Source organism: Myotis lucifugus, unplaced genomic scaffold (assembly GCF_000147115.1).
Source record: "Myotis lucifugus unplaced genomic scaffold, Myoluc2.0 scaffold_126, whole genome shotgun sequence".
NCBI classification, from domain to species: Eukaryota; Metazoa; Chordata; class Mammalia; order Chiroptera; family Vespertilionidae; genus Myotis; species Myotis lucifugus.
In genome coordinates this window covers 236,381-245,176 of record NW_005871174.1, presented here as the reverse complement: position 1 = coordinate 245,176, position 8,796 = coordinate 236,381, and the positions used below count along the sequence as shown (strand labels likewise).

At 40.1% G+C, this 8,796-nt stretch overlaps 1 protein-coding gene across 1 annotated transcript in view; it reads right to left on the bottom strand.

The window, feature by feature from the left end:
* LOC102432009 (guanylate-binding protein 1-like) overlaps positions 1 to 8,796 on the bottom strand; it is a 208,557-nt gene that overhangs the window by 154,130 nt on the left and 45,631 nt on the right. The window lies entirely within an intron of this gene.

Below are 8,796 nucleotides of genomic sequence, written 5' to 3'. Positions count from 1 at the left end.
CACCATGATGTAGATCTTTATAGGACCCAGGGACAGTTGTGAATGCAGGAATTCATTTATTTAAACTAGAATAAGTGGACATTTTTGTTTCTGGGCTGGCAGGGAAGAGAGTCTGTAGCCAGGATGATTTTGTTTTAATAAAAGAGTACATTATTTTCCAGTGCGTTGTTTTGGTCCCCCTTACCAACCAATTATTCTCAGTGAAAATCAGGGGCAATTTGTGAAGTTCCTCCAGAATTGGGATTATATAGGATATAATAAGCAAATATAAACTGATTTGTAGATACCATTTTTAGCTAATTGCTTTCATTTTGGAGTATGGATTGTTGCTCTACTTATTTAAAACCCTATTTAGGGTTTTTTTTTTTTGTTTAGCGTATTATTGCATTATTATTTCCTTTTTCTGTTTAATTGTAATTAAAAGAAAAATAACAAAATTTACCATCTTAACTATTTTTATATGTATAGATTAAAAATACCTACATGTTAGTTATATTCACATTGTTGTGCAATGGATCGCGGGAGCTTTTCCATCCTGCAAAACTGAAACTCTGTACCCATTAAAGAACTCGTTAACTTTCTTCCCCTGCCTTTGGCAACCACTATTCTATTTTCTGCTTTTATGAGTTTGACTACCTGAGGTACCTCATGTAAGTGGAATCATAAAGTATTTGTCTTTCTGTAACTAGATTATTTCACTAAAATAATGTCTTCCTGGTTAATCCATATTGTGGCATGTGACATGATGTTCTTTTTCCTAAGGCTGAGTGCAACATTAAAAAAACACACATCCATTGGTATGGACAAATGGGTTGCTGCTACCTCTTCATTATTGTGAATAATGCTGCAGTGAACAGGGGTGAGCAAATATTTCTCCAAAATCCTGCCTTTTCTTCTTTTGTATATTACCCAATAGTAGATTTTCTAGATCATATGGTAAGTCTGTCACAGGATATTAAGAAGCTAAGAAAATTCTAGGGCAGAAGGAAGAGGGAAACAGAGACAAGAAAGTTAAAGCAAGACCAAACAGTGTGGGCAATTTGCAGCTGGCCTGCAGATAACAAGCCATTATCTTCCCCAGCCAAGGACAGGAGAGCAGATGGTTAAATACCTCCCTAACCAGAGAATGCAGGAAAGGGGGAGAGAAGTGGGGAGTCTTTCTCATCCAGTAAACAAAGAAATCAGCCAGTTCATAAAGGGGAAGGAAAAAATAAAGGGCATTTTTTTTTCTCCCTAAGCAGGAAAGCCAGCAGTGTTATGGCTTGACAAGATAAAATTGTCAGGTGCTTTTCATGAATCCTGGGACGGCCACAGCAAAGTAAAAAGGGAATATGAGAATTAATCTGTACCAGGATACTCAGCAGAGGAATTTTGAAACCTATAGACACAGGAGGGTATATCACACCTCGGACCCCAACTCAACTCACTCTTCAGATTAGCTGAGAGCCCCTCTGTGCTTCATAAGCCAGATGCATAGATTTGCCTGCCTTGCTTCTTTAATAAAGGTGCATGCTTTAATAAATTGGCTTTATCACAATGCAACCACCTGGAGTTTTCTCATTTAAATTCATTTGAAAGAGATGACAAGAATGGAGGTTGGGGACAACCCTCTCCCTCTGACTCAGGGCTCTTTGGTGTCTGTGAGAGGTATCTGTCATGACTCTTTTTAATTTTTTGATGAGCTATCATGCAGTTTTCCATAGCAGCTGCACCATTTTCATTCCTACTTACATTTCCCAACAGTTCTAATTACTCCATATCCTTACCAATATTTGTTATTTTTTTACTTTTTGGATAGTGGCCATCCTAATAGGTGTGAGGTGCTATTTGATTTGCATTTCTGTAATCATTAATGATATTGAGCATTTCTTCATAAGTATATTTTCTTTGAAGAAATATCTGACCAACGGATGAATAGTCAATATCTTGACTATTTTTAAGCTTTGAACTTTAGGAGTTCTTTATATATCTAAATATCAGATGTGTAATTTTTAAATATTTTCTCTCATTCTGTGAATTGCCTTTTTTAAAATTTTTTTATTGCTTAAAGTATTACAGTGAATTGCCTTTTGACTCTGTTGATTGTTTCCTTTAATGCATGCTACGACCTGCACGGTGGGTTCAGGAGGACTTGTAGGAGGGCTGACGCAAAATGAAGACCCTGCAGAAGAAATACATTTTAGGCATGGGGGCCAGGCAGAACCTCTTTTTGGGAAGAGGAACCAGGAGCCCTAATCATACCAGATTATAGGTAATAGGGGTTGGGGTTGAAAAAGCAGGTGCCTCCAGAACTAGGTGCCATGAGGTTATACATCTTCCCATAATGATAGGCAGTTCTCAGAAGGAGGACAGACTGCATTCCCTTGTTAGCTCTCATGTCCCAGGGTTATAGATTTCAGCGAGCTTAGGATGTGCTTTCTCTAATCAGAACAGAACCATCATGGATAACAGAGCATGATTAATATTTCTTACAATTGTAGCTGGTCCCCAATATATTCTACTTCTGACCCTAACAAATGCACCTTGCCATGTAATGTCTTGGGCAGGGTTCCTTTCAAGATGACTCAAATCTAGGCGATGGGCAAAAATGGGTGAAAGTGGTCAAATGGTACAAACTTCCAGTTTCCTAGAAGTAGAACTTTTATGAGCTACTTTTTCAGTACAGTATTGTGTATTTGAAAGTTGCCTAAAAAGTCGATAATAAAAGTTCTCATTACAAGAAAAGAAAAAATAATGTGGAACTGTGTGAGGTAACAGATGTTGATCAAATTTATTGTGGTAATTATGTACATTATCTTGTACATCTTAATCTAATTCAATGTTATATATCAATTATATCTCAATAAAACTGGAAAAAAAGAACAGTCAGGAATTTTGAAATGCTGTTATACTAGAATATGATTTTAAAGCAGTGCTTAATCAAAATTATTGCCAGTGCTACAATTGCACTTTAAAACTTTATATATATATATATATATATATATATATATATATATATATATATACATGACTCAAGTCTAGAAACCTCCCAGTGTTTGCCCAGGAGGAAGATGTACGCACACCTACCTACCTTGGAATTGCAGGCTGCTCCCAGCTCTTATCCTCTCCTTTCCCCTCTGTTGCCACAAAGTGCTTTAGCGAGCCTCTGACTTTTAGATGTTTTTAGACGTGACTCAGGCACAAATCTTAGTGTTCCCAAATTCTAGAAAGCACATTTCAGCTTTCAAGAGGATCTTTGAAGTTCTAATTCTACTGCGGTTATGGAGGGAGAGGGCAAGCAATAGCATTCATTGTGCTATAGGAAAGGTATAAGGACAAAGCAAGTTGGAGCAGGGGTGGGGAGATAGCAACACACAGTAACTCTCTCCAGTGGAATTTCTACTACTAATCTCCTCTGATTAGTCTCTTCATTTCCTACATACCCCAGAGTTTTATCTATATGTTGTTTTATTGCTTAAAGTATTACAAAGAGTAGTACATATGTCTCCTTTTTTTTCCACCTTGACCTTCCCCCGGCCTCCCCTACCCACCAGTGTCTTGTGACCATTGGTTATGCTTATATGCATGCATACAAGTCCTTTGGTTGATCTCTTACCGCCCCCCGGCCCCAACCCTCCCCGGCCTTCCTGCTGTAGTTTGACAGTCTGTTCCATGCTGCTCTGCTTCTGTATCTATTTTTGTTCATCAGTTTATACTGGTCTTTATTATCCATAAATGAGTGAGATCATGTGGATTTTTCTTTCATTGACTGGCTTATTTCACTTAGCATAATGATCTCCAGTTCCATCCATGCTGTTGCAAATGGTAAGAGTTCCTTCTTTTTTTCAGGAGCATAGTATTCCATTGTGTAGATGTACCACAGTTTTCTAATCCATTTATCTGTTGATGGGCACTTAGATTGTTTCCAAATCTTAGCTATGGTAAATTATGCTGCTATGAACATAGGGATGCATATATCCTTTCTGATTGGTGTTTCTGGTTTCTTGGGATATATTCCTAGGAGTGGGATCACTGTTTCAAATGGGAGTTCCATTTTTAGTTTTTTGAGGAAACTCCATACTGTCTTCCATAGTGGCTGCACCAGTCTGCATTCCCACCAGCAGTGCACGTTTTTCTCCGCATCCTCTCCAGCACTTGTCATTTGTTGATTTGTTGATGATAGCCATTCTGACAGGTATGAGATGGTACCTCATTGTTGTTTTGATTTGCATCTCAAGGATAATTAGTGACTTTGAGCATGTTTTCATATGTCTCGTGGCTTTCTGAATGTCCTTTTTTGAAAAGTGTCTATTTGGGTCCTTTGCCCATTTTTTGAGTGGATTAACTTCCTTTTGTTAAATTGTATGAGTTCCCTATAAATGGAGATTAAACCCTTATCAGTGAGAACATTGGCAAATATGTTCTCCCATGCAGTGGGCTCTCTTGTTGTTTTGTTGATGGTTTTTTTTGCAGTGCAGAAGCTTTTAATTTGATGTAGTCCCATTTGTTTATTTTCTCTTTAGTTTCCAATGCCCTAGGAGTTGTATCGGTGAAGAAATTGCTTTGGGATAGACTTTGGGAAAATGGCGACCAGCAGGAAGGTAAGGAGGGAGAGAGTGTGAGAGCGCAAGGAAGTGATAGAGGAGTGTGTGGACATGTGTGGTGTGTCGTGTATGAGCTAGGGACAGTTAGATTCTGCAGGTCTTCAAAGGGGCAGCTAAACCGGGCAGTCTTAGACGGCGGAGCCCGGCTCCCTGCGCGGACACTCCTGGGCAGCTGGCACGGGCACAGCGACCACGCCATCTTGGGAAACACAGCTGCTTGAGACCAGGATCCTGGCCTCAGCACCACCCAGTCTGATCTCAGATGCATACCAGGACCCTGCAGCCACTGGGGACAGAGATCTGTGACCATAGCTTCAGACCTGCAGACACCAAAAGTTCAGAAATCCCCGCTGCAGATGCGTGAGTAACAGAGCCCATCCCCCCTTCCCACAGGCTCGCGGGCAGCGCCATTGTAACTGATAGACCCACGCCTGCCCGGGCCTCAGCACTGCCACAGGAACTTTAGCCTGGAAGTGCACGAGCACCTTGGAACTGATCCCCCTTAGGGCTGGGTTCAGGAGTCCTGGGCTGGGAGCAAACACGTGCAGGAAACACCAGGAACTGATCCTATAGGCACTGCCGGCTTCGGAGCCCTGGGCTGGGAGCAATTGTGCGAACACCGGGAATTTGTCCCACAGAGCACAGGCCCAGGGACCCCGATTCTCTGGGCAGGAGGCAGCACCAAGCACCAGTGACTTGACTGTGTTTCTTATCATCTGCTCCTGAGATCCGGATTCCCTGTGCATTCATACTAAGAGCCAGTGACTCCAATTCCTGGTGCAAGGGCACACAGAGACCCTGATTCTCAAGGCGAGGTCCCGCGAAGCAACAGAGATTCTGATACTGGATTCCTGGGGAACTCTGACTCCTGGCGCATGCTAGTGGGCGATGATTTTCAACACGCCCCAGGGGGGGTCTCTGTTTCAGCACGGTGCAGGCAGGGTCCCTGATTCTAAGGGCGCGCACGAGGCAACCTTGAGCGCTGGCAACACTGACTCTGAGCGAGCCTGGTTCAAACCAACCCACAACAACCACACAGCTTAGTGTCAGAGCTCTTCAGTGAGACTAGGGTTGTGCGAGGCTCCCACTGCACACGGCCCAGGCCCACACAACTTGACATTTGAATCATCGGGAGATAACCAGAATGAAGAGACGACACAACACCCAGAGGAAAGACAATGAGGAGTCGCCAAGAAAGGAAATTAATGAAGTTGAATCATGCAACATGACAGAAAAAGAATTCAGAATAATGGTTATACAATTCATTCACCGGATGGATGAGAAAATCAACAACCTATGCAAGAGTCAGGAAGAAATGAAAAGTGATATAGCTACAATCAAAAACACCATGGAAAGTTTCAACAGCAGTCTAAAAGAAGCAGAGGACTGAATTAGTGAGTTAGAAGATAAGGCAGAGAAACAAGCTCAATCTGAACAGCAACTAGAGAAAAAAAATTAAAAAGCAGGAGGAGAGCCTAAGGGAGCTTTGGGACAACATGAAACGAAGTAACATATGCATAATAGGGCTGCAAGAAGGAGAAGAAGAGCAGCAAGGATTAGAAAATCTATATGAAGAAAGAATTAGAGAAAACTTCCCAGATATGGGGAAGAAAAAAGTTACACAAGTACAGAGAGTCCCAAGCAAGATGAACCCCAAAAGACCCACACCAAGACACGTCACAATAACGATGGCAAATGTACAAGACAAAGAGAGAATCTTAAAGGCTGCAAGAGAGAAACAGAGAGTTACCTACAAAGGATCCCCCATCAGATTATCAAATGATTTCTCAACAGAAACACATCAGGCCAGAAAAGAATGGACAGAAATTTACAAAGTGATGCAAAGCAAAGGACTGAATCCAAGAATACTCTATCCAGCAAGGCTATCATTCAAAATTGAAGGGGAAATAAGAAGCTTCACAGACAGAAAAAAGCTAAGGGAGTTTATCACCACCAAGCCAGCAATGCAAGAAATGCTAAAGAGACTGGTGTAAAAAGAAGGAATAAAAAGCTCAGAAAGAAAACAGCCACACAAAAAAAGAAATGGCTACAAACAAGTACCTTTAAATAATAACTTTAAATGTGAACGGACTAAATGCTCCAACCAGGCATGTATCTATACCTTTTTCACATCACATAGAGAAGGAAACAAAACTGCTGAAAAACCCTGGGTACAATCACACACAATGAACTGCAGAGAAACATGCTGTAACAATGGAGACTCACAATTTCCATTGACAACGATTCTCTCTCTGAGAGTCTTGGTTTTTGCATCTGTGAAGATATAGTTACAGAAATTTTTCAATTTCTCCTGGAAACTGCACTCTAGTTGGTTTTCTGACACCCCATCCATACAGTGTAATAAATTTTTGTCAGTTATAGGCCGATCAAAGGTAAAGCACTTTCGCTTTGGAAAGAACTTCCTGATATACTCTCTAGGGATGTTGGCTTGCTGGATTTTGGGATCCTCCCCTGTAGAGAAGAAAAAGAGCAGTGATTGGTGAGAAAGTCTTCAGAAAAGGACGCTCATTTCCATGGTGCTTGCATATCTCCTATTTAATCATCAAATCAACATAATGATAATCTTCCCAAAACATAGATTTGTGAGTGTGTGTGTGTGTGTGTATGTGTGTGTGTTTGTGTCCAGACCAGGAGTAAAAGAAGTACTTCTGAGGAAGAAGAGGAAGCAGTTATCCCATCTGAAGAAACTTATGATTGTTTTTCTTAGTCTTTCCATGATTTCCAATGGCTTGACTATTTATTAGATATTTTTGAATGATAGGTTAATCCCCACAATTGTCAGAAATACTTTTGAAATTATTGTCCTCATGTCAGAAATATAATATGGGCTCCAAAGTACCAGTCAAATATTTACTGGTAGATATATGGAAATTTATGATATTGCTAGGAAAAATATAATGAGGACAGACAATAATAAGAACAACTTCTAAAAATCAGAGTAAAAAATACATACAACAGGAGTGGGGCTTAGGTGGGGAGAGATTAACCAGGGAATTTATGTATATGCATATATGTATAGCCCACGGACACAGACAATAGAGTGGTGAAGGTAATAGACGGGTGGTGTGGGGTGGAGGAGGTCAATGGAAAAAACAAACAAACAAATATAAACCAAAAACAAATTAGACATCTGTAATACTTTCAACAATAAAGATTAGAAAAACCAAAGCAGGAATTCCTAACTTGGTATTGACAAATAAAATTATGTTCTCCATAAACTCCATTGAGAGAGAGAAAGGGAAAGAGAGAGAGAGAGAGAGAGAGAGAGAGAGAGAGAGAGAGAGAGAATGAGTGTACATAGAAAATTTGCTTGGGGAGAATTTATATGGTTTTTAAGGGAATCTTTGATTACATAAATATTCAGAAAATCTGCAATAAATGGATTTGAATGGGGGAAAAATAAAATATATATATGTTCAGAGATGTTTTAGCAGATAACATCGACAAGTAAGGTTAAACTAATGTCACTTTGAGACTTCACCTGTTCTCTATATCAGATTATATTGGACATGACAATGTCACACAGAGTAATTCTGGGTTTATATCAGCTGTTCAATAAATGATTTAAGAATGAATAAATAAATGATTAAATTAGCAAAAATGGACATGTTTCTAGATACCACTCATTTTCCTCTTGGCTAAATATGTTCTGTATAATGAATGTATTATATGAACATGATAATAGGCTATGGCAGTGGTCAGCAAACTATGGCTCACCAGCCACATGTGGCTCTTTGGCCCCTTGAGTGTGGCTCTGCCACAAAATACCGACTTCTGCGCATGGGCCACGAAGTTTCAATCGCACTATACGTGCACGCCCACACGTGGTATTTTGTGGAAGAGCCACACTCAAGGGGCCAAAGAGCCGTATGTGGCTCACGAGCCACAGTTTGCCGACCAGTGGGCTATATAATGAAGATAGTGATGCTATAATAATGAGATAATGAAGGGATTTGACAGTCTTACTGGAAGGATATGTTAAATTTTTGGGAAACATTTTATATATATACATATGATGTAACTATGCAGGCTATTAAAAGAGACTACATAAGGATATATTTAAAAAGCGAAGTCATTTGGTAACTTTTGTGATTCTGTGTTAACCATCATCCGATAGGTGATGGGCATTTTTTCTATAAATAGTAGCAGAGGAGCACTAAACTTTAATCAGAAACACAAGTATTTGAGCCTT